General features: G+C 40.2%; 1 protein-coding gene and 1 long non-coding RNA gene across 2 annotated transcripts in view; one reads left to right on the top strand and one right to left on the bottom strand.

Annotated features, from left to right (window-relative positions):
• LOC122795982 (arrestin domain-containing protein 3-like) overlaps nt 1–25,972 on the bottom strand; it is a 313,946-nt gene that overhangs the window by 209,847 nt on the left and 78,127 nt on the right. The window lies entirely within an intron of this gene.
• Nucleotides 8,591–20,638, top strand: LOC122795804. The gene is made up of 2 exons (XR_006363864.1): nt 8,591–8,912; nt 20,447–20,638. It is a non-coding gene; the product is annotated as an uncharacterized LOC122795804 (long non-coding RNA).

Raw genomic sequence — 25,972 nt, 5'->3', positions numbered from 1 at the left:
TCAGATAAAGGGTGTGGCCATGTTTTTTTTTTGGAACTGTGCAAATAAATGTTAACACCCATGCTCAACTCAAATAATGTGCCTTTCTGGATAGCAGTGTTTTTTTTTTTTTAGTGCTGCAAAAAGTAAACAGATGTATAGTATCCCGAAATGAACAGCTTAAAAAGGCTTGTGTGGCACAGCAGTCTGGCTATAAAACAGAAACAGCACAGCCTTACTTTCTAAACATTCTCTTATCACAACAGGACAGGTTCTAGCCTGGCCTAAGGAAATATGTGAAAGGAAGCAACATCCCAGATTAAATCTGAACTAAAGCAAACTTTTAAACACCAGAAAACAGACTAATAGCTATGTGACTATAGCAACCAACTGATCAGTACTGCAAGTTTTAAGCAACAATTGTAAAGGAATAGCTGACAAAAAAAAAAAATGGATTTTTGAAACGGCAAATTGCACTGTTGGGGGAACTTCCATACCATAGTGAACCTTCCCATATGTACTTTTAGCATTGACAGTTAACTTCTTTTAAAATAACAAATATCAGTCTTGTATGGTATTATATTGCAGATGATAACGTGTCATTAATACAAAGTTTATTTTTATTGTACATCAATGGTTTTTAAAGAGCAAATAGTACATTGCCCACATTCTAGTTCAACAGTTCACAGTTATTTTATGAGTGTCATATTCTTAGCATTATGTACAGTATAACACTTGAAAATACAGTCATTGCTGGAAGAACACCATTGACTTCTGTTCCAGAAAATAGCAATTAGTGAAGACAGGAATATTCTTCATTAAAGCTTCATTTTAGTAGTATGCTAAGTCAGCCAGTGCAACAAAGAATATCCACAACGAAAGTATCTTGACAATGGACAAATGTTAGCTAATTCTATATTGCTACACATCTTTGAAAACACTACCAGGCAGATAAAAACAGCAATAACAAAGACATAGTCAACATCAAACAATATGAATAAAGGAGCACTAAAGTGCTTCACTGCAAAAAAACAAAAAAAAAAAAAAACTTTTCGATGGTCACAGTGCACAAAGTAGAAATTATTTGCTATAAATTAATAGTGCTTTGCCAGAACAAATAAACATATACCAATCCAATGAGAATTCAATGTTTAAAGACAATGTGTATTACCGGGTTACAGTCTCATACTTTTCAAGACACAAATGTTTCACACAGATGTGTGGAAATAACCATAAACTGCAGGACACAAAAGATGAAAATTAGGTTCTTACAGAGGTGCAGCTGTGGTGGGTTGGAAGGCAGTCACCCTGGGTGCAAGGTGTTAGGAGATCTGATCAACATATACTAGTCAGTCAGCAATATTGTATTCTCACTTTTTTTTCCATACTGGTACAGAAATGAATACCAATACTGGTTTTGTGGTGAGGACTGAATAACTTCACCTCTTCATGTGTTGAAAGAAGCCACTTTCTATAAAAGCAGCAACTGATTCTGTTTTGCTTCTTAGATAACAGATGTGTGGAAATAACCATAAACTGCAGGACACAAAAGATGAAAATTAGGTTCTTACAGAGGTGCAGCTGTGGTGGGTTGGAAGGCAGTCACCCTGGGTGCAAGGTGTTAGGAGATCTGATCAACATATACTAGTCAGTCAGCAATATTGTACTCTCACTTTTTTTTCCATACTGGTACAGAAATGAATACCAATACTGGTTTTGTGGTGAGGACTGAATAACTTCACCTCTTCATGTGTTGAAAGAAGCCACTTTCTATAAAAGCAGCAACTGATTCTGTTTTGCTTCTTAGATAAGAAGAGTCAGATTTCCGATGAGGAAAGAGTTCAGTAGTGGAGCAGATCATGATATAAAGAATGGACCTGGCTTGCTAGTTCGGTGAGGACTGCCAGATCTGGGGACTCACATTTTTTTTTTGCTACTCAGCTTAGAGCTGAAGGATGCCATATCATGGAATGGCATTGGATGCTACACAAGTCAGCCACGTCTCAGTCTTCAGTCTGCCCATGTGATTTTATTAAGTGCAGTTTCATAGATACAGTCAAAAGTTTAAAAACTGTACTACAGTTTTTCTTATAGCAGAAATGTCCAGATTTTTACCTCCTATTTTTTGGTCTGTTCCTCATAAAATGTGTGCTTTTCTGGCAAATCACTGAACTAAAGTCACTAAATAGTGGCATACATCTGAGTTTCAGACTCTGTGTTCAGAAAACACATGATAACAGAAATCTTGTTATTCTAGCAACTTTCTGCATTTATAAGAGCAATATTTAAAATCTGTCCCTATTTCTGGGCATTTGTCCCCAATTACTTAGGCTTTGTCCAGATTTCTTGCACCAAGAGGTTGAGAGGTATGGCTAGAGAATTCCGCTACACACAAGCACCAAATGCATTCCTCTAAGCAGAAGTGTAGGTGCAACTAGCTATTCTTGCAAATGGGGCCATCCTTTGATCGAGCACAAATGTAATACTGGTCAATCATGCTCCTTAACACTTTGCACCCCTTTCGCCCCACCCTAGCTAAGCTTCTGCCTCTGAGTAATGACTACTTTGATATACCTTAATTCATGGAAATACATTTTTTAAAAAGGCTGAAAAAAAAGATTTCTGAAGGCCACGTTTTCAATCAGAAACAACTACTCGCAACATCGTTTCAGTTGCTGAAGGCATCTGTAAGTTCAAGGAAACACTGGGGCAAGTCTTTATAAAATACAGGATTATTTTTCACTTAGTCACAGGAAAAGCTAAAAAGAATATCTTGTTTGGGTTGAAACAAAAAAATTGCATTATTTCTGGTTTCTTTTCAACAATAACACAGCTACCTTTAAAGTTCTAGGCTACAGGTTTTGACCAAACTTCATTCACAGGTTCATATTCTGAATGGATGATTCTTTTAGGTATATATATCACAACTGATTCCTATATGCAGTCTTACATGTGACACTTTTTGGGTCTTTTTGGTAGGCTGTAGTTCAGCTCTTCTGACTCTCCAGATGAGGAGTGAACTACTTTAATGTTACTTCTGCTAAATACTTCCTTTTGTACAGCATTAACTGGTAATCATTGCCTGGCCAATCTAAAAAGTGTTTGCCTAACTATCTTCTGTGGGAAAGTTCTCACTCTCCATACTACAGCACACATCTTAAAGACACAGTACCAATTAACTAGAGCCCATACTTTACCTACTGCCTTCCTATCACAAAACCAGGAGTTTTGGACTCAGTGGTTTGTACGCTCTCAACAACCCATCAGCATTTCTACTGGCTAGTTTGGGCCTGCATTCACTGTATATTGAAGTGGATGGATGTATAGAGCCCATGGCACAGATTTGTATCGCCATTGGTTTGCCTAATTAATTGTTGCAATGGGGCTTGATCCATTACCATAACTGAAGTGCCTGCCTAACAAATTCTACTTCAAGGCACATAAGGCTACCTTTACAGCTAGGCACTCTCTTGCAATGATTTAATATCTTCTTTCTTCTCTGCTCACTCTTCTGCTGATAGAGCACACACCTCTCAACTGTCCCTTATTTGCCAGAAAATACCGCATTTTGTCTTAAAATAACAGGGTGACATTAAATGCCTCCCCCAAAACCCGGACAATCCAAGAAAGGGGGTAATAAATTCATGGAACCCCTTTTAAAAATGTGAAAATGAGCTGAACCCAAATCCGTGATTAACCATAGCGGGGACGGGCTGCTAAAAAATGTCGGAATTAAAATCAAACCCCTTTGGCCCCTGAATTAGATAGAATTTTGTTTCCCAAAAATAACCCTTGGGCAATTAAACAAAAGAGGAAAACTTTTTCCCCAAAAAAACCCCCAAAAGGGTTCCTTTTTCAAACTCAAAGGGGTTTGGAACATTCCTTTTCAAAGGGAGAACTTCTTTAAAGCGGGGGGCCCCTTCCCAACACCAGTTCCCCTATTTTGGGGGCAGAAAACTAACTCCAGGTTCAAATGAAATAAAAAGACCACAGTAAAGAACTTCTCAAAAGCCGACTTCACACTTCTAAAGACTAGTGTGGTGTCCTTTAAGGCCCCCGAGCTGGCGGAAAACAGTACTCAAGCCGCTGCATCACTTACAAATGCCTTCTACCAGCACCTGCAGGACTGCATGGATAAGGCAATCCCAAGCAAAACAAAGACTCTTTGTACCAAAGGCAAGCGTCCAGTCTGGTGGACCCCAGCCATAAACAAACTCTACAACAAAAGGAGGAAGCTACTACAAGATAGAGCAAAATCCTTAAAAGGTAAGACACCCTTGATCACTATAAGTAAAAAACTAAGAGCTCTCATAAAATCATCCAAAGCAAATTTGAGAGAAAAATAGCTAAAGACTCAAAAGACAATCATAAGGCCTTCTTTAGCTATGTTAGAAACCTGGGAGTAAACTCCCAGATATGCTCAGAGCTAGTTCAAAATGATGTGAAGATTACTGATCCTACAGACATTGCCAACATACTGGCTGACAGGTTCAGTGCAAACTTCTCCCCCTCCCCAAAGGAGAGATAGCTATACCAAGCGAGTGCAGCGCCCCAAACATTTCCAGCGCGCAAGTGAGAACTGCGCTCTCCAAAGCAAATAACACAGCATCCATGGGACCTGATGGTGTCCCCGGCTGTGTGCTCCATGAACTCAATGAGGAATTAAACCCACAGCTAGGACAGCTGTTTAATCAAAGTCTTACCTCTGGATACGTGCCAGGAGTGGCGCACTGCAACTGTGGTACCACTTCACAAAGGCGGTGCCTCCACCCGACCCTGGAAATTACCGCCCATTAGCTTGACAAGCCTTATCTGCAAAGCCATGGAGAGGATCATAATGGACCTCATAAATAAAGACATAGGGAATTTGCAGACTTTGGATCCAACCCAGTTTGGCTTTGTCAAAGGCAGATCATGCCTTTTAAACTTGGTTGACTTTTCGAAACAGTCACCAAAGCCATTGATGAGGAAAGGCAGTCCATACAGCCTACCTCGATCTGGCTAAGGCCTTGATACAATACCCCACTCGGGTATCATTGAAAAACTCATCAGCTTAAATGTCAACCCATACATCACAAGATGGGTTGCAAACTGGCTGAGTGACAGAACCCACAGGGTCAGAGTTGCTGGCGCCATGTCAGACTCAAAGCCTGTCACAAGTGGTGTCCCACAGGGCTCAGTCCTGGGCCCACTCTTGTTTGGCATCTACTTTTCAAGTACAAGCAAACACAGGAGGGTTATGGCTGACAAAGTTTGCAGATGACTGCAAACTGGGCGCCATAGTAGAAAACACATCTGACACAGATATCCTTCAGAAGGGTCTCACAGAAACGGATAACTGGTGCCAGAGCCACGGCCTAAAGTTAAATGCCAAAAATGCATAGTCATACCCTTCGGGAAAAACAAGGTTACCTAGCTACCAAATAGGTGGCAATCCACTGAGCACAGAAGAAGTTATCAGGGACCTGGGGACCCAGGTTGATAGTAGTCTGTCATTCGACACCCATGTAGCTAAAGTAGTTAGGAAGACCTTCTACATTGCCCACCTTATCATGAAGGGATTCTCATCTAGATCAAGGGAGGTCATAGTCTCCTTTACTCATCACTCATCAGACCAATGATTGAGTACAATGCCCCATTCGGAATGTATCTGACCCGACACTTGCAGCAGCTGGAGAGGCCACAAAAGTTCCTCACCAAAATGATAAAGGGTCTCAAAATCTGTCCTATGCTGCCCGACTGAAAGAACTCCAGCTCTATTCAGTCGCCACCGCTGCTCAGAGGTGACCTTTGCCTAACATACAAGGCCATGTCAAACCCAGATTTGATGAATATGCTTCACCTCAAAAAATCTAGATCCATCAGAGCCACAAGGGCGGGAGACTTAAACCTCGACACGGCTATTAATAGGACTTGCTGGAGGGATAGATTCATCACCCAAAACCCAAAAACTCCCTATGCTGTGGAACAAAATCCCGGTACATGTGAGGCAGAGCACCTCGCTGGCCTTGTTCAAGAGAAATCTTGACCAATGGATGGGAGATCGCAGATATACCCCAGGGATTACCTCAGTGTCACTGCTCGACAGAGGCACAGCAAAATAATGGGTATAGTTCCCCATACTAAAGGGGTGTCGTAAGCCACAAAACGATGGGCTAGGCTTGTAAATGCCCTCGGGCAGATAGCCTAGTATGAACCTATGAACCTATGAAAATACAGTCATTGCTGGAAGAACACCATTGACTTCTGTTCCAGAAAATAGCAATTAGTGAAGACAGGAATATTCTTCATTAAAGCTTCATTTTAGTAGTATGCTAAGTCAGCCAGTGCAACAAAAAATATCCATAACGAAAGTATCTTGAAAATGGACAAATGTTAGCTAATTCTATATTGCTACACATCTTTGAAAACATTACCAGGCAGAGAAAAAAAGCAATAACAAAGACATAGTCAACATCAAACAATATGAATAAAGGAGCACTAAAGTGCTTCACTGCAAAAAAACAAAAAAAAAAAAAAACTTTTCGATGGTCACAGTGCACAAAGTAGAAATTATTTGCTATAAATTAATAGTGCTTTGCCAGAACAAATAAACATATACCAATCCAATGAGAATTCAATGTTTAAAGACAATGTGTATTATTGGGTTACAGTCTCATACTTTTCAAGACACAAATGTTTCACACAGATGTGTGGAAATAACCACAAACTGCAGGACACAAAAGATGAAAATTAGGTTCTTACAGAGGTGCAGCTATGGTCGGTTGGAAGGCAATCACCCTGGGTGCAAGGTGTTAGGAGATCTGATCAACATATACCAGTCAGTCAGCAATATTGTACTCTCACTTTTTTTTCCATACTGGTACAGAAATGAATACCAATACTGGTTTTGTGGTGAGGACTGAATAACTTCACCGCTTCATGTGTTGAAAGAAGCCATTTTCTATAAAAGCAGTAACTGATTCTGTTTTGCTTCTTAGATAAGAAGAGTCAGATTTCCGATGAGGAAAGAGTTCAGTAGTGGAGCAGATCATGATATAAAGAATGGACCTGGCTTGCTAGTTAGGTGAGGACTGCCAGATCTGGGGACTCACATTTTTTTTTTTTTTGCTACTCAGCTTAGAGCTGAAGGATGCCATATCATGGAATGGCATTGGATGCTACACAAGTCAGCCACGTCTCAGTCTTCAGTCTGTCCATGTGATTTTATTAAGTGCAGTTTCATAGATACAGTCAAAAGTTTAAAAACTGTACTACAGTTTTTCTTATAGCAGAAATCTCCAGATTTTTACCTCCTATTTTTGGTCTGTTCCTCATAAAATGTGTGCACTGAGAACTGAAGTCACTAAATAGTGGCAAACATCTGAGTTTCAGACTCTGTGTTCAGAAAACATATGATAACAGAAATCTTGTTATTCTAGCAACTTTCTGCATTTATAAGAGCAATATTTAAAATCTGTCCCTATTTCTGGGCATTTGTCCCCAATTATTTAGGCTTTGTCCAGATTTCTTGCACTAAGAGGTTGAAAGGTATGGCTAGAGAATTCATCTACACACAAGCACCAAATGCACGCCTCTAAGCAGAAGTGTAGGTGCAACTAGCTATTCTTGCAAATGGGGCCATCCATTGATCGAGCACAAATGTAATACTGGTCAATCATGCTCCTTAACACTTTGCACCCCTTTCGCCCCACCCGAGCTAAGCTTCTGCCTCTGAGTTATGACTACTTTGATATACCTTAAATCATGGAAATACACTTTTTAAAAAGGCTGAAAAAAAAGATTTCTGAGGGCCACGTTTTAAATCAGAAACAACTACTGGCGACATAGTTTCAGTTGCTGAAGGCATCTGTAAGTTCAAGGAAACACTGGGGCAAGTCTTTATAAAATACAGGATTATTTTTCACTTAGTCACAGGAAAAGCTAAAAAGAATATCTTGTTTAGGTTGAAACAAAAAAGTGCATTATTTCTGGTTTCTTTTCAACAATAACACAGCTACCTTTAATGTTCTAGGCTACAGGTTTTGACCAAACTTCATTCACAGGTTCATATTCTGAATGAATGATTCTTTTAGGTATATATATCACAATTGATTCCTATATGCAGTCTTACATGACACTTTTTGGGTCTTCTTGGTAGGCTGTAGTTCAGCCCTTGTGACTCTCCAGATGAGGAGTGAACTACTTTAATTTTACTTCTGCTAAATACTTCCTTTTGCACAGCATTAACTGGTAATCATTGCCTGGCCAATCTAAAAAGTGTTTGCCTAACTAACTTCTGTGGGAAAGTTCTCACTCTCCATACTACAGCACACATCTTAAAGACACAGTACCAATTAACTAGAGCCCATACTTTACCTACTGCCTTCATATCACAAAACCAGGAGTTTTGGACTCAGTGGTTTGTAAGCTCTCAACAACCCATCAGCATTTCTACTGGCTAGTTTGGGCCTGCATTCACTTTATATTGAAGTGGATGGATGTATAGAGCCCATGGCACAGATTTGTATCGCCATCGGTTTGCCTAATTAATTGTTGCAATGGGGCTTGATTCATTACCATAACTGAAGTGCCTGCCTAACAAATTCTACTTCAAGGCACATAAGGCTACCTTTACAGCTAGGCATTCTCTTGCAATGATGAAATATCTTCTTTCTTCTCTGCTCACTCTTCTACTGATAGAGCACACACCTCTCAACTGTCCCTTATTTGCCAGAAAATACCGCATTTTGTCTTAAAATAACAGGGTGACATTAAATGCCAAGTAGCCCCTTTAAATCATGGTTTACACACTCCTTGCTGAGTCACTGACATCATGTAATCGGCTCATGCCTGCAACCCCAGTGTTGAATGTGATAATATTAGAGCTGCAACCAACTCTCTGTGATTTCAAGGCAGCTGGCTGAGTGACAAGCTGCTAAACCAAATGTCTGGTAAGTTGAATCATCATTTACCACCTTGCCAGCATGAGATTAGTTCATAAGAATTTTCTGTTTCTTCCAGGTAGAGAAAAATTTGTAAAACCTTGGCCACAAGTGTGAGAGACATGAAAGAGAGGTACAACTTCTTCTTTCTTTCAATAAAATCATCAAGGTCCTTGTGCAGACTACATATTGAAGGATTGAGAGACATTCCATTTCTAAAGCCTGTAGAGACTTCTTTAAAGCTGTGGGTTTACCTTCCACATTGCCTAGGGCAGAGAGAGCTATAACTACAATGTTTTACAAAATAGTGGTTTAGAAAAATGAGAAGACTGCTCCATAAATCCTTGGCAAATGGTATTTTGCCATTTCAGGAAAGAAGGCATAAGGGTCTTTGCACCCCCCATGCCACAGTAGGATTCAGATGCATACCTTTTATAAAGCAGCATAGAGGGCATATCCTTCTAATCAGTTCTGAACTTGCTGTTTCCTTAAGGAAGGCATTTCCCCATCATCCACTACTTTTCTATGACAAAAAGAAAATGCATCCACAATGTGATGATCTTCCAGCAGTTTTGGGTTGTTTCTTCCTGTTGTTGAACATCACTTTAAAAGGTAGTTTGTGAAGGCATTTGTTATGCAGTTTTGAATGAATGAGATAAATGTGTAGGTTTGGTACAGTATTACTGTTAGCGAATGAAATGTACAGTTATTTAAAATATTAAACATATAGGAGATGAGTTCAAGACTCTTTCATTACAGCCATTAAAAGCAACAAGTGCACAGTTCAACTTGATCTCAGGAAAGATAGCTCACTTTCTCCTTCTTGAAAGGGAAGGAGGAAACTAAGTGCTACTATTTTGCAGTAGGGCATACGTAGCAGCAATGAGGCCACTAAACTCTGTTCTTGTATGGCATATAACTGAAATGGCCATCTGGGAACCAAAGATACCCACTGAGAAGAATGATGTGAAATTGCAATGAAGTAACTGAAGGGACATCAAACTGTGAAATGCTGGAGCTGCATTGTTTTGTTTTCTTAAGAAAACTAACCTAAAACTCTTGCTTTCAAGACACTGTATGAAAGATATGATGCACAGATTCATATGATATTCATTATGTTCCCTATGTCTTAAGAGCCCAGACAATAGATTTTCATGAATGGGATGACTATCCTTTTATTTTTCAGATTTAGGCCAAAAGCAGTTTTTCCACCCTAATAAAACATTTTGTCCCTCTTTTGTGAACTTTGTTCTCCTATAAACATTTCTTGGGCAGCCATAGTGGTGCAGAGATTAGTGTTGCCGCCTCACAGCAAGAGGCTCTCCAGTTTGATTCTCGGCTGGGGTGCCTTCTGTGTGGAGTCTGCAGGTTAACCCTGTGGTTGCATGGCTTTTCTCCATGTGCTCCGGTTTCCTCCCACACCCCAAAGACATGCTGTAGGTGGAGTGGACATACTAAATTGGCCATAGGTGTGAGTGCGTGCATGCGTGTTCCTTCTGTGGAAGTTTGGACACCGGGCTGGCAACTCAACACCATAAAACTCCACTGCCAATCATTCTGTGGACCGTTGTTCCACTGTGGCAACCCCTAACTGGGATAAGCCAAAAGAAGAAGTTCTCCTATAAACATTTCTTACATGATGCATAACATTGCAAAAAAAAAATATATATATATATATATATATATATATATATATAAATATATAAACACACACACTGTGCTATTTTGCAGGTAAAACCCAACAGTTATGGTGCTGCACTTAATGAAGCCTTGTACATTTTACATTGTATATTTTCTCACAAAGTGCATATATCATTTTCTCAAAAATTCTTCATTTGCAAGACAGCTGTTATTTTTTCCAAATATAGAATAAGATGTGTTATTATCTCAAGCCTCTAACCTCATGGACTCCCTTTTTTTAAATATACATTTTTTTTAGTTTCTAGAAACAATTTAATTGGTTCATACCATGTGCTGGAGAACCGAACTAGCACATGGCCTTCTTTTTCTGTTATCATTTAAGGTTTGTGATCTAGGGCTTAATCTTTCTTTACTATCTTCTGACACTCTGGTAGTGGCCTTAAAGTACCCCCCTCTTTGAAGTCTAAGATTACACTCTGGTTGCCTTGGCTTGTCCGGATAGTTTGACAACACTATCCTGGGGGTAGTTTGAAGAGGAGAAAGGGAACAAACCTCTTATTAAAAGAAAGCAATGTGTTTGGGATGGAAGGGAATTTGACTTGCAGGCAGCTGGGGAAGGTTAATTAGCAACTAAACAAAAAGAAAGATAAATCAGCATCAAGACACTACAGGACTCAACCAAAGCTCATAGTAACAAATTCTCTAAAACTGGCACTCTAGAGGTATGATGGAATTATCACCTTAGACTCAAAAGTAAAACGGAAAAACCTTATTCAATAAAACACCATAGATACATTAACTAATTCACCTTGTTCTCATCCTTCTCATAGGACTTCATCAGACAGTGATACATGCCAAAATCCAGTTGCATTTATACTCTGATATCTCATTCTGGCGCTTGCCTATTAACTAACTAAATCACTTTAAAGGAGTCTGTTAAAGAATAAAATGTGCATTATAAATACTTGCCTAAAAAGAACTACAAGAAAATAAAATAAATTCCAGAGAAGAAAAGAAAGGAAAGAAAATTGTAACAAAAATACACAGCCATTACTACATGTAATGTGTTGTAGGATATGTTCTTGCAACTATATATTGAATACCATGATCCCCTCTAGAGGCTATAAAAACTGCATGAATTAGGAAAGAAGGGTGAATAGATGAACCCAAATTCTAGGATGAGCAGATGCTACCTTTAAACCATTACATCAAACAAATGAGGAAAATAAAAATATGGAACAAGAAAAAGAGGAAGGAAATAATTTAACACATAATGGGGTATTTGTGATTAATTCTGACACAAACCTTATTAAAGGACAACAACGGGATATTAAAGCAGATTGCTTGACCTGCCGTCTCTTTTAGTCCCTGTCTGTTGGTACAGCCTCAAAAAATCACCCATGCAGCTTTAAAAATGAATCCACTCAACTCTTTTCCCTGTTAAGCTTCCTACCTATCTGTACTGTTTTACTTTCACTTTGAAAACCAAGTTGAAAAACCTCTAGCTGGCTCTGAAATGATGATGTCACATCTGCCAGAGCTCTTGCTCTAGCTACTGGGATGTTTCCTTCCCCAAAGTGATATAATCCTCACCTGATCTGCATGCTGTATAAAACAGCCAGTGGACCTCCCACACTGTGATGTCAGAGATGCCTTACCCAGCCCACTCTTAACCTAGCAAAAATGTCAAACTATAATCTCACTTTTCTGAAGAGCCCTACTGATATGTAACAAAGTACAGGCAGAAGCACAGTAACAGCTGCAAAAACTAAGAGCATACATTTGCAATGACCATGTGTAGACATTAACTGTATGTTTTTATATAGGAAGCATATGTCTGTCACAATTAATCAACAACATTACATCAGATTACAAGAAGTATGCAATACCATAATTTTCTTAAATTACCAAAAAGCATGTGGGTGCTGTCATGCATTTCTGTAAAATATTTCATATTTATAGTGCATCATTTGTTAGCTATTTAATCAAACAGGAAGGAAAAATAAGTGGGAGTTTGATGCTTCACAAAACAGTGATTATTCCCAGTGCTATGGAGCTCGGTTCTAAATTTGACAGGAGTGTAACAAAAAAAGTCTCCCACTGTAAGGAAGGAAAGGCTGACAAGAAAACAGTACATTAGTCTGGTCACCTGCTGTGAGCTGTCAATCACATGCAGATAATGGGTCAAATTACTCCTAGCTCTTTGACAGCTAGGGAAGGTAGGTGTGAAGGGGGAGGGGAGATACCTTGAAGAACTAGATTTCACCCTTCACAAAATAAATCAAGTTAGCATTTCTATGAAGAAAGAGCAATACAATGCACTTTTCAATTCTGTTCTATAGCATTTGTGCTGCTTGTGTTTGAAGTAGTCATTGAAAAAGGATAAAATTTTAACCCAAAGTAGGTGATATAAAGTACAGTTTTGTACCTACCATAAATGTAGATGTCCGATAGGTATGCATCTGCAGTCATAACATATGGGTTGTCCTGCCTCAGGCAGCCCTTCAGTCGGCCAGATTCCAAAGTCTGGGTCTGGCCTCGGCTGATGTCGCACTTTCCCCGACGTCAGAGCGTCTGGGGTATAAAAGCATCAGCCGACACCATTTTCCTCAGTTTTTCTTGCCCCAGATGCCAGGTGCCCTCTAGGAAGGCTAAATTTGGATAAATACTGAAAATTTCCAAACATTTGCAAATTATATACATGTATAAACAAACAAATACACCATAATAGATTCCCCCAGCTAGCTAGAAGAAGGGTAAGCATCCTAGGAATACCACAGAGGGGAAGGAGGGAGGGTAATCCTGACTGCAGATGCATACCTATCGGACATCTACATTTATGGTAGGTACAAAACTGTACTATGTCCTTCAAGGATGCATCTGCAGTCATAACATATGGGTAGAATACCATAGCCAATCTGGGGGAGGAGGTACTAAGAAAAGGATGGTGTAGTTAAGATCCCCTGCAGGACTGCAGTTGCAAACCCTGCTCTGGATCTAGAGTATAAAGGTAGATTGTAATGCTTGGCAAAAGTATGCACGGAGCTCCAAGTAGCAGCTTCTAAAATGTCCTTGGTAGCCACCCCCCCGTAGGAAGGCTGTAGTGGTGGCCGTGGCCCTTGTGGAGTGAGGCCTGATATTTTCAGGAACTCTTTCCATGAAAGGAGTAGCAAAAGTGAATGCAATTTCCTACCATTTTGAAATTGTCTGTTTGGAAATTGCTCTTCCTTGCACCCCAGTTGCATATGCTACAAAAAGTTGGTCAGTTTTTCTGCTAGTTTTTGTTCTGTCCAAGTAGTAGCATAGTTGTCTGTGTATATCCAGGGTGTGCAAAAGTTTTTCCCCTCTATTCTGTGGATTAGGGAAGAACGTAGGCAAGTGAATAGCTTGGTTCAAGGATACCCTAGATACCACCTTTGGCATAAAAGTAGGATTGGTTCTTAGTGACACTCTGTCCTGGTGGAAAATAAGAAAAGGCTGCACTGCCATTAATGCTTGTAACTCAGATACTCTTCTTGCTGAAGTGATTGCCAGAAGGAATGCAGTTTTCCAAGATAGAAACTGTAGATCCGCTGATGCTGCTGGTTCAAAAGGAGGTAGTGTCAGTTTCTCCAGCACAAAGTTGAGATCCCAGGCAGGTAGAGGGGGTCTTCTTGGAGGTTTAATATTTTGATCCCTCTCAGAAATTGTCTGAGGAGAGGTGTGAGAAAATAGGTGGATCCACATTGTATTCTGCTGAAATTGCTGAAGCATGAATCTTAATGGAGGAATAGGACAGGCCATTGTGGAACAATTCTGCTAAGTATTCTAGGATATGTGGTAGGTTTGCCACTGTGACATCTATGCCCTTTGATGTGCTCCAAATGAGAAATCTCTTCCATTTAGCTGAGTATGTCTTCCTTGTGGAAGGCCTGCGAGCCTCCAGGATAATGTCCTTCACCCTCTGAGATAAAATAGTTTGATTGGGGTTTAAGGAATTTTCCAGGCAGTTAGCTGCAATGTTTTCAGGTTGGGATGCAGGGTCTTGAAATTGTTCTGCATCAGAAGAAGAGGCCATAGGGGGAGAGGCCATGATTTTGCCTGAGACATGCTTCTCAATAGTGGATACCAGTGTTGTCTTGGCCAGTCTGAAGCTATTAGTATCACTTTTGGCTGTTCCTCCCTGATCTTCAGTAGAACCTTGTACATCAATGGGAGAGGTGGGAAGGCATATATTGTTAGGGCTTTCCAGCTGAAAGAGAGAGAGTCCACCCTCCAAGCTTGTGGGTGGTATGTCCTTGAGCAGAATGTCTTCAGTTGATTGTTGCGTGGGGAGGCGAACAAATCTATCTCCGGCATTCCCCATGTCTTTGCTATGAGTTGGAAGATGTCTGGGTGCAGCATCCATTCGTGTGCATCCATGGTAGTTCTGCTTAAGCTGTCCGCCAGTGCATTTTCTTTCCCTGGCACGAATTGGGCCTGTAGTTGTATATTGAGATTCAGGCATAGTTCCCACAGATTCATAGCCATCCGGCATAGAGGGTAGGAATGTGTGCCTCCCTGCTTGTTTATGTACCACATGACCGTGGTGTTGTCTGTTCTTATTAGCAGGTGTCCTTGTTGGAGGAAGGGTTTGAATGCCTCGATTGCATGCCTCACTGCCAGCATTTCCTTTTGGTTTATGTGCATGCTTAGCTGTCCTTGAGGCCATAGGCCTTGGATACATTTGTCCTCCATGTGTGCTCCCCATCCTCGGTCTGAGGCATCCGTGGTGATGGTCTGCCTTGGTTTTGGTTTGTTGAAAGGCAACCCTCTGTTGGACTGGCAGGTCTGAGCCCACACAGGAATTCCTTTTGAAGGCATGGAATGATTGGTATCATGGTTTCTAAACTGTGACTGTGCTGAGACCATACACTCTGGAGGTACCATTGTAATTTCCTCATATGCAGCCTGGCATGTGGTATTAGAATTATGCAGGATGCCATGTAACCCAGGGCCTGCAGGATTTTCCTTGCAGTAAGCTGAGTTTGTCTTGTCAGAGTCATGAAGTAGTCTGGAAGTTGTTTTTGTTTTTCTTCTGTGAGAAAGGCCATTTGGGTGGTTGTGTCCAGATCTGCACCCAAAAAGGTTATCCTTTGGGATGGTACTAGTCTTGACTTTTGGATGTTGACTGTGAATCCCAAGGTCTGTAGTAGGTGTATGGCATAAGCCAAGTTCTTTATCAAAATTTTCTTGTTGTCCGCTTGTAGTAGGCAGTCGTCCAGGTATGGGTAAATTTGAATTCCCTGTAGTCTGCAATGTGCAATTACTGATGCCAGGCATTTCGTGAATACTCTGGGCGCAGTAGATAAGCCAAAGGGCAATGCTGAGAATTGATAATGCTCTGATCCTGCAAGAAATCTGAGGTGTCTTCTGCAGTTTGGTCGAATAGGGACGTGCAGGTATGCCTCCTTGAGATCTAGAGTCACCAGCCAAGACTCCTTGCCCAACATGGGAAGAAGTTGCTGTAGGGTCAGCATTTTGAATTTTGGCACAATGAGATAAGCGTTCAGTGCGGACAGGTCGAGAATAGGCCTCCATTGATTTTCCTTTCTTGGTACAAGGAATAGTCTGAAGTAAAATCCTTGGCCTTGTTCTGAAAATGGTACCTTTTCTATAGCTTTCCTCTGAAGTAATTTGCTGATTTGTTTTAAAGCCTCTGCCCTCTGATTTGGTGGAAGGTTTGGCATTCCGCCTCTTTTTGGCAAAGTGTGAAAGTGGAACCTGTATCCTTTGTCTATTATTTGCAGTGTCCATGTATCCTTTGTGATATAATGCCAGTTTTTTGAGAATAAAGCCAGCTTTCTGCCCAAGGGTGCTTCTAGTTGATCCCTGGTAGGCGGAATCAAAGTTAAGTCATTGACCCTGTCCTGGTGTAGTAGTTGTTGTTGTTGCTGTTGCACTACTCCTCTGGTTGGCAGGCTGCCACTGACGGCCTCTGTAGGAGCCCTTCGATTGACCTCTGCCTCTAGGGTGCCTGTTCCTGCCTCTCTGGGCTCTGTCCGAGTCTGGAAAGGACCAATTCTTAGTAGGCCAGTTTCTGCTGAATCTCGGTGGTTGAACTTGCAGGAAATCTTTAACTGTCTGCACAGATTTTGCCTTTTCTTCAACCTTTTTTAAGATCTCCTGAGCAGAGGAGCCAAATAAATTTTGTTTCCCCATTGGAGCATTCAGGAGTTTAGCTTTGACATGGTCTGGCAAAGATTGCTCCTTCAGCCAGGCATGCCTACGAATAACTGCCCCAGTCATAGCTGATCTAAATGAAGCCTCCAGTGCATCATAGCCACATTTTAAGAAATGATTACTAACCTGTTGTGAGTTGTGTACCAAATCCTGAAGGGATTTTCGGTCTAGGGGTTCAGGAGAAGAAAGTTTCTTATTCAGTTCATCTAACAAATACTCCTGGTACTGTGTCATATGAAATTGACAGTTTAAAGCCCTGACAGAAAGAGTTGCAGAAGTATACACCTTCTTTCCCCATCTCTCTAAAGCTCTGGACTCTCTGTCAGAGCGTAGAGGATTTTTCGCAGTAGCGGCCGCAACCCCTTTAGGGCCCTGAGAAATAGTTTCTGGGTCTGCAGAATGGGCTTTATACAAATGGAAATGAGAATCCAGGACCCTGTAGTATCTGTCAGGTTTGGCAGGGGCTGGAGGGAGAGTATCAGGGGCTGTACTTACATCATTGTACACATCATCAATTACATTCAGAACAGGAGATATAGCTAAGGGCCTATGCTGTGGCAAATGCAAAAAGGTCCTTAATCTTTTTCTAGAATCAGAGAAATCCTGACCTTGCCATTGAAAATGCTCTCTCATGGAGTGTAAAGTCTCACCAAAGGAAAACTCCTCAGGAGGAGAGGCCAAAGGAATAGATTCCTCTGCATCTGAATCCTCGTAAGGCGAGTAAGCCCCTTCCTGGTGGTCTGACAACTCAGATCCATCAGTGGAGTCATCTGAGGAGTGCGGATCAGAGGGGTCAGTCCTGGGCCTTTTGTCTGGAGGAGGTTGAGAGGCCCTGTCTGGGTGAGGTTGTGTACCCCTAATTAAGGAAATAAGGTCCTCAGCAAAGCTGAGGATCTGTGAACTAGAGGAAGGCCTCTGGGAGGAAGATTTGGTAGGCAAAGCTTTAGAAAGTTTGGCAGCTTTAGCCCTTGAAAAGGCCTTAATGGACATGGAAGCAGGGGGCCTAGCTGTCCCACGTGCAGGGGTAGAAATGTCCAAAGGTATGGTGTCGGACAATTCCTGTACACTAGCTTCGGTAGGTAGTTCTGAAGCCGACTCAGCCGGGGCCTCCCGGCCTCGGTGGTCGGAAGTATGGTTTCGAAGAAGGAATCGCCGAGGACTCGGTTTCGCCAAAACCGAGACACTCGCAGTAGGCTCAGCCGTGGTTTCAGCGAAACCGTGGGCATAAATATCGGCCCTTTTCCTTGCGTTTTTTGTCCATATGTGTTGTCGGAGTCTCCGACCGCGTTTTATAAGCCAAAGCGGCCCCAACAAATTCCTCTGAAACTCAATCGACATCTAAGTTCGCCGGTTGAAGGAGGCACAAGGCTAAACAGGCTGATACGTCGTGGTCTGGGCCTAAGCAAGGAAGGCAGTAAGAATGGAAATCCTTATGAGGTATTTGTTTCCCACAAGTTAAACAATTATTTACTTTGTCTGACATCAGCTGAGGCAATAAAGAGTTCCCAACGGGGTACTTAGCTTTTTTCGAAGTCTTCGGTAGCTGAAATCACTGGATCTGACCGACCGCACTTGCAAACAGCTTCTGCCGGGCACCGCTGCAAGAAAGACTGAGGAAATGGCGTTGGCTGATGCTTTTATACCCCAGGCCTGACGCCGGGAAAGTGCGACATCAGCCGAGGCCAGACCCAGACTTTGTAATCCGGCCGACCGAAGGGCTGCCTGAGGCAGGACAACCCATATGTTATGACTGCAGATGCATCCTTGTAGGACATCACAGCAGTGAATGTCTGTAAAATCAGTGCACAGACAGGAGCTTTAGGGAAAACATGACAGATATGATGCAATTTTTTGAAGACAAACAATTCATTCTGGGATACTTAGAGGCAGACTAAACAGCCAGAATTATTTCAAGATGCCAGACCCCATGAGGTCAAAGTCAGAAATTGCGTATAAAAATATCTTAAAAAGTTCTAAATAGTCCCAGAGTGGTGTTAAAATATAGGAAACACCAAACCATGATGAAATAAACATGTTTTTTGAGTCTGTGGATGTGGTTGTCCTTTAAAATTGTAATTATAAAATATTGGGATATTTGCCATTTTTTCTGATTTAGAGGTGATATTCAAACTAAGAGCTGTACTACTTGTAGCAGCAAAGGTTTAATATACCTAGCTCAGTGTACAAAATGCAATGCTTTTTACATAGGGAAAACTGAGCGCACTTTGAAAAAGAGACTCTATGAACATTTTTAAGATATCAGAAAGAAGGATAAGATGACTGCCCTGTATAAACATATATTAAATTTTAAAACAGGCTGTTTATACCTTCTTTGTTTTAGAAGAGATTCCAGTGGACCCGAAGGGTGGTTCTTGGGAGACAAAAATCTTAATACAGAGAGATCTACTGGTAACTTGTTTTGGAAATAAATAAATCCCTGGGCTTGAATGAGAACATCTCCTTGGCCCCCGTTTTAAACTTAGATTATGACATATTTGGATTTATTTTGGCTTGAGGTATTGACATAAATAAAATTTATAATGGTATTGAGCTTTAAGCATATTCATTAAGATTGTATAGAAATGTCAAAATTGAGAGTGGTGTGCAGTTTATTATGAATTGTTCTTATGCTAATGCATGTTTTATATGTTGAAGATTTCCCCTATATAGATTTTTTTGCATTGCAATACTGAATATTTTTCATTGCATTGGTATGTTTTATTTTATAAACCATTAGAGGGCAGCTCAGAACCATCACTTTTTAACAGATTTTATACAAAAGTATTTAATATTTGGAAAAGGTTGAGAGGATATATATACTTTTTGGATCTAGGACTGTTGAACGAAAGTTCAACTGTCTGAATCCACTATCACTGAACACACTTTAGCGAAAGCGCTTTCAACGAAAAAGCACTTTCACTAAGGTGTGTTAAACAAACAAATAAAAAAAACATTAAATTAATGTTTTTGCAGGGGCGGAAGCCCCCCAGCACCCCCATGTGGGGGGTTGTGCCCCCACCCCCTAATTTAATATTCTCACTCCAAGAGTGCACTACAGTGGGGAAAAATGAATTTTCCCTTATCCGCACTGTAGTACGACCTCCGCAACAGGCATACTTACACGAAAGTGCTTCTTCAGTGAAAAGCACTTCCACGTAAGTATGCCCGGCCATTAGTGATTCGGTGAAAATTTCATTTTGGGATCAGTATGGATCCCATATTTTTTATATATTAATTACCTTTGAGGTTTTGAATATTTTAAGATGGAAAGATCAGCACTTCATGTCCAAAATAGCTTAATTTTAAAGCATTTCTATATATATATATATATTTTAAGGCATCTTTTGAATATTTTAAGATGGAAAGATCAGCACTTCATGTCCAAAATAGCTTAATTTTAAAGCATTTCTGTATATATATATATTTAAGGCATTTTTTAAGGAATTGTATCATGAATGTACTGGAATGAGTCATGTTGAATTTTTTGTACATCTGATTGTTATTAATTCATGCAGTTTTTAGCCTCTAGAGGGGATCATGGTATTGTTCAATATACAGTTGTAAGTACGTACCATAACATGTAATAATGGTAGTGTGTTTTTGTTACAGTTTTCTTTCCTTTCTTTTTTTGTATGGAATTTATTTTATTTTATTGTAGTTTTTATAGGTAAGTATTTATAATACGTTTTATCGTTTCACAGGCTCCTTTAAGGTGATTAATTGGTTAATACGCAAGCGCCAGAATGAAATATCACAGTTGAGATATCAGAATATAAATACAACAGGATATTGGCTTGTAACACTATCTGATGAAGTCTTATGAAAAGAACAAAAACACTGTGAATCAGTCAATGTGTTTATGGTGTTTTATTGAATAAAGTTTTTCTGTTTTACTCCGGAGTCTAAGTGATTGGATTATTCCTTCACACCTCCAAACTGCTAATTAGCAACTAAACTGGCAAAAGGAATAAATAGAAAATGCAATCAGCTGCTCCAGTTTCACCCAAAGTCCCCCAGAAAATATGTATAAATGTGTTTGACCTTTACAAAGACCATGAGAACACACATTTTGCCTGTTGCTTTGGCTGTTAAAAAATGTTTGATTAATGAAGTAATTAACTCTGTAATTCCTCTATTAGAAACTTCCCAGTCATACTTGATGAACTGAGAGTACTGGACTTCTAGTACTGAAATTCTTGGGGTGTTACAGTTAGTGAACAGTAAAAAGATTACAGTGAATCGTCAGTAATGGTACTGTGGAGTTCACTTTAGTGTAAGAGCTTTTCTGTTGCTGAAGAAAGGCAACATCTTTAATAGTCTTTTGCAGCTCATACTTTAGTCTAACATAAATGTACTGGGGTGTCTAGTGTCTTGGCATGGGGTGTCTAATGTCTTTAACAAAAATAAAAACATCTGTGTTTCCACAATGTAATACTTTAATAGCATATGCATATAAACATGGAATGTTACTTAACTGTTTTTTAGACAATTCTCTAGAGATGAAGATTATACTTTTTTGTTACTCCATTATACTTTAGCTGAGCAATGGTGTTACTGATGCTTCTGTGTAAGTACTGTGTAATTTACACAAGGAAGCTGTATGTATACATACCACTTAATGGAGAAATTGTGAATTTGTGATATATATTCATTTCAGCTGTTTGCTTGTAGAAAATTAAAATATGAATAAAAGTAAAAGGGAAGGAAGACTTTTTTCTGCAATAGTGTCATCTCACAAAGACATAGTAATATATTTGTATTTTATGTAATTTGTCACTCTTATTTTGAGGAGTTACTTATTATTTTGTATGCAAATTTATGCAAATTAGGTGCCCAGTTTTTTGCCTGGATGTACTTACTTTTCAAGAGACTTTGTGCAGATCTTTAATGTCTGCAGGTGGAGAGGTATAGTTGTATGCCATCTGTCTGACATACCAGCACCTAATATGCGACTTGTAAAGTAAGAAGTATCTCTTGCTTTGCAAACTTTGTCATTCTGAGTGATGTCATTTTCCCTGGCATCTGTCAGGTGCCCTGGTGCTATTCCATAGTCCATGGTCTTGTACAGAGTGGTAGATATAGGATCAACATATTGACTTTACCTGAGTTACACTGTATACTGCCTTTGCTGTGTACTTTAACTACCCTTCGGGAGACAAAACACTGTTTTGAAAGCTGCCCTTGTTTCATTGTGCAACATTTTACAAAATGATGCATGAGAGTAATCCCCTATTTTTGCAGAAGTTAAGTAGCATCACCTATGGGTTGCAACAGATACATATCATGTTTTTCCTGTATATATAATCAATGTACTTTGCATCCCCATGCCATGTTGTGCTCTTTCTGTTCCTGTGGTGGATCATGCAACACCTTTGCTCTTTACCTTGCAACTCACTTGTTGTGTCTCCTTATATTAGTCACACTGCCTGTAAAATGTCCATAGGTTCATAGGTTCATAGGTAGGTACTAGGCTATCGGCCCTAGGGCCCATACAAGCCTAGCCAAAAAATGTACCCTGTTTTTCGCCACCCAAGAAAATTATTTTCCTGTGCCCCTGTCGAGCAGAGCCACAGAAGTGATCCCCGGGGTGAATTTCCCATTTCCCATCCAATCATCAAGATTTTTCTTGAAGAGTGCTAATGAGGAGCTCTGTTTGACATAGATAAGTAGTCTGTTCCAGAGTATGGGAAGTCTCTGGGACAGGAATCTATCCCTCCAGCATGTTCTGTTTATTGTGGTGACAAAGTTAATGTCCCTAGAGCATGTAGCTCGGAGGGATTGGGATTTCTTTAAGTGGAGCATGTCCAACAGCTCTGGGTTTGACAAAGCTTTGTATGTTAGGCAGAGATCACCCCTGAGTAGGCGATATGCGATGGAGTAAAGCTGTAGTTTTTTGAGACGGTCTGCATAGGGCATATGTTTGAGGCCAGTAATCCTCTTTGTGAGGTATTTCTGTGGTCTTTCCAGTTGTTGTAGATGTCTTGTGAGGTACATACCAAAAGGGGCATTTTTCTCTATAATGGGTCTAATGAGTGATGAGTAGAGGGGAACAATGACCTCTTTTTTTCTGGATGAGAATCCTTTTGTGATGAGATGAGCCATGTAGAAGGATTTCCTGACCACTGTGGCAATGTGATTATCAAAGGAGAGACTACTGTCCACCTGTGTCCCAAGGTCTCTTTATCACATTTTTGGCATTAAGTAGACTACCAGCTATGTGGTAGTTCATGGGTACAGAGTTTTTACCAAAGGGGATGACAATACACTTTTTGGCATTGAGCTTCAGGCCATGGCTTTGACACCAGGTATCTGTCTCATTGAGGTCCTTTTGTAGTTTGTCCACATCGTTAGGAGTTTCGATTATGGCTCCTAGTTTGCAGTCATCTGCAAACTTTGTTAGTCAAAGACCTTCTGTGTTGGCCTGCACTTCAGAGAATTAGATACCAAATAGGAGAGGACCCAGGACTGAACCCTGTGGTACTCCACTTGTCACTGGTCTGATGTCGGATTTGGAATCTGCTACTTTCACAGTGTGGGTTCTGTCCATGAGCCAGTTGGCAACCCATCTTGTGTTGGGCTCCATGAATAAATGCCTAAACAGTGCACTCATTCTCCAGCTGTGTGTACTGTGAATGTTCCCATGGTATCTGACAAATATTTGTGACTATGCCATCTGTGCATATCACCTGGTAACAGGTGTAACCATTAAGATGAGTGATACTCTCTCCTAAAGATGAATGACATTTCCAGTGGGAGATATGGGGCCATAAGCAGAACTAGATGCCATGTCACTGTGAAATGCTTCCATGGTGCCATTGCCTTATTCCTTGCAGTATTAAGTAAAGTATGGTCCTACCTGTACCAACATCTAGTTCCCAGCTAAGGATGTCTATGACATTGCTATTGCTTTTCCAGTCAGCTGCTAAAATGTTTGTGTCATCAGGAGGTACGGTGTTTTAGTGCGTTTTGATTCTACTGGGATGGACCGCCTGCACTTTCCTTTACAATACCAATGTAAACCACACCAAGTTTCCAGTTCTTTAATGGGCACCCTAATTTCTCCAATCCTTTACTACTGTTCTGGTTGTTCTTTACTTACTACCATTGACATCAGGACAGGCACCCTTACCAATAATATTCTGGCACTGCATTTGTCGGAGGTTACCTTTTCCACCCCTGACCTTCTATATAATTTTCTCATGAATTGCGGTCAGGCCAAGTACACAGAACTTACTTCTACATCTGCTACAGGATGAGTACACGGCAGCAGAACCTACTTACTTCTACATCTGCTGCAGGCAGAGTACACAGCAGCAGTACCTACTTACTTCTACATCTGTTGCAGGCCAAGTACACAGCAGTAGTACTACTTACTGCTACATCTTCTGCAGGCTGAATACACAGCAGTAGTACCTACTTCTACAGCTGCTGCAGGCCGAGTACACAGCAGCAGTACCTACTTACTTCTACATCTGCAGCAGGCAGAGTACACAGCAGTAGTACCTACTTATTTCTACATTTCCTGCAGACCAAGTACACAGCAGCAGTACCTTCTTACTTCTACATCTTCAGCACAGTCACTCATGATCAGATTACATTATATTCTACGCAGGCCCTTTACCTGCTGGTCCATCTAATACCTCATTCATACTACCACTTGAAAGCTGTTAATTCTGTATGTTAGAGGCGTTGAAACCAGTGCAGGGTTGTCATATGGAGGTTTGCATACAATAGGATTTTATTTGCAGCCTGTCTTCTACCTTGCATTGCACTGTTATTTGTATATTTCAAACCTACTGCACAATTTAAATATCAGTACATAACAGTACTACACAATGGGTAAAATATTCATTAATACCAGTCTTGGAAGATGACTTGCAAGTCATTTGCGAAATGAAAATGATGGTGGAAGGATTGGTGGTAAAATATTTAAATGCTCATTTCAAGAAATACTTGTTTTTCAAATTAGAGGTCTTCCTTTAATATTACCCTTGTTACAGACAGAAATCACTCAAGCCAAACAGACTGTTAAGAACTAGAAAACAAGTTTAAATTATTAAAGTCTCACAATCTCTTTGCTGGAATATACCAGCTCTTCCAATCTGCATCAACCCCCTTTTTACCCATTTTTTGCTTGAGGCTGGAGTGTTACATGAACAGTGACTATCTCCTAAAGCCCATGTTCACACCATCAGATGGCTAGGCCTGCCACAGATAAAATCTCTTCCAATACAGAAATGTAAAAAAGAAAAAAAAAAAAAAACTAAAAGCAAAGTTTGGCAGCAGATACTAAGCACCTAACAGATGACAGGTGTAAACAGTGTTTTTGAAACTGCACAATGATTTTATTTATTTATTTATTTATTTTACAGTTTGTTTACCAGGATAGTCCATTGGGCCTAGAAGAGCCTGTTTTCAATGGAGTCCCGGGGAGAAAAGCTTCATTTATACACCAACTTCCAGAATGAACCACCCACCCACAACTCATATAATCCCTCTTTCTGGACAGCATGCCTTTTTAGTACTACAAATAGAAGACAAATATATAAAATTCTGAAACAAACTGCTGAAAAGTGTTATGTGACAAACGAGTTTGACTACATAACAGCACTGTTAAGTCTATTACCTTTTAAATATTCTAAAAGCGCAAGGAAAGCTGATTAATTCTGAGCTAAAGCAAGCATTTAACGATCAGAGAACAGCTTGACAGCAGTAAAACCCATAGTAACCCATGAGATAGTTATGATTACTTCTGCAAATTAAGAGATAACTGTAAAAGGAATAGCTAATAAAACCAAAGTTACATTTTTAACAGCAAGTTGCACTGTTAGGGAAACATTCCCCACTCTGGTGAACACTCTAGTGAACCTTCTTATATGTACTTTTACAATTTACAGTTAACATCTTTGAGACTAACAACTATCAGTCTTGCATGTGCACCATTATATTTACATATAATGTCATCAGTGTGGCATAACTGCAAGTTTGCAATTTAGATTCACTGCAAATCAAGGGTTTTAAAAGAGAAAATAGTACATTGTTCGCTGGTAAGTAGCTGAATTATACCATTGATTTGTGTTCGAAGAAATACCAATTAGTGAAGGGAAGAATATTCTTTATTAAAGTTCAATTTTTGTAGCATGCCATACAAACATATAACTAACCCCGGGATTCATGAAGCTTGCGCCAGGTGCACGCATAGCATAGGCATTATAATGCCAAATATG

The sequence above is a fragment of the Protopterus annectens genome, chromosome 2.part2 (assembly GCF_019279795.1).
Source record: "Protopterus annectens isolate FY-2018-M chromosome 2.part2, PAN1.0, whole genome shotgun sequence".
NCBI lineage: Eukaryota > Metazoa > Chordata > Ceratodontiformes > Protopteridae > Protopterus > Protopterus annectens.
This window is presented reverse-complemented; position numbering and strand designations above follow the sequence as displayed.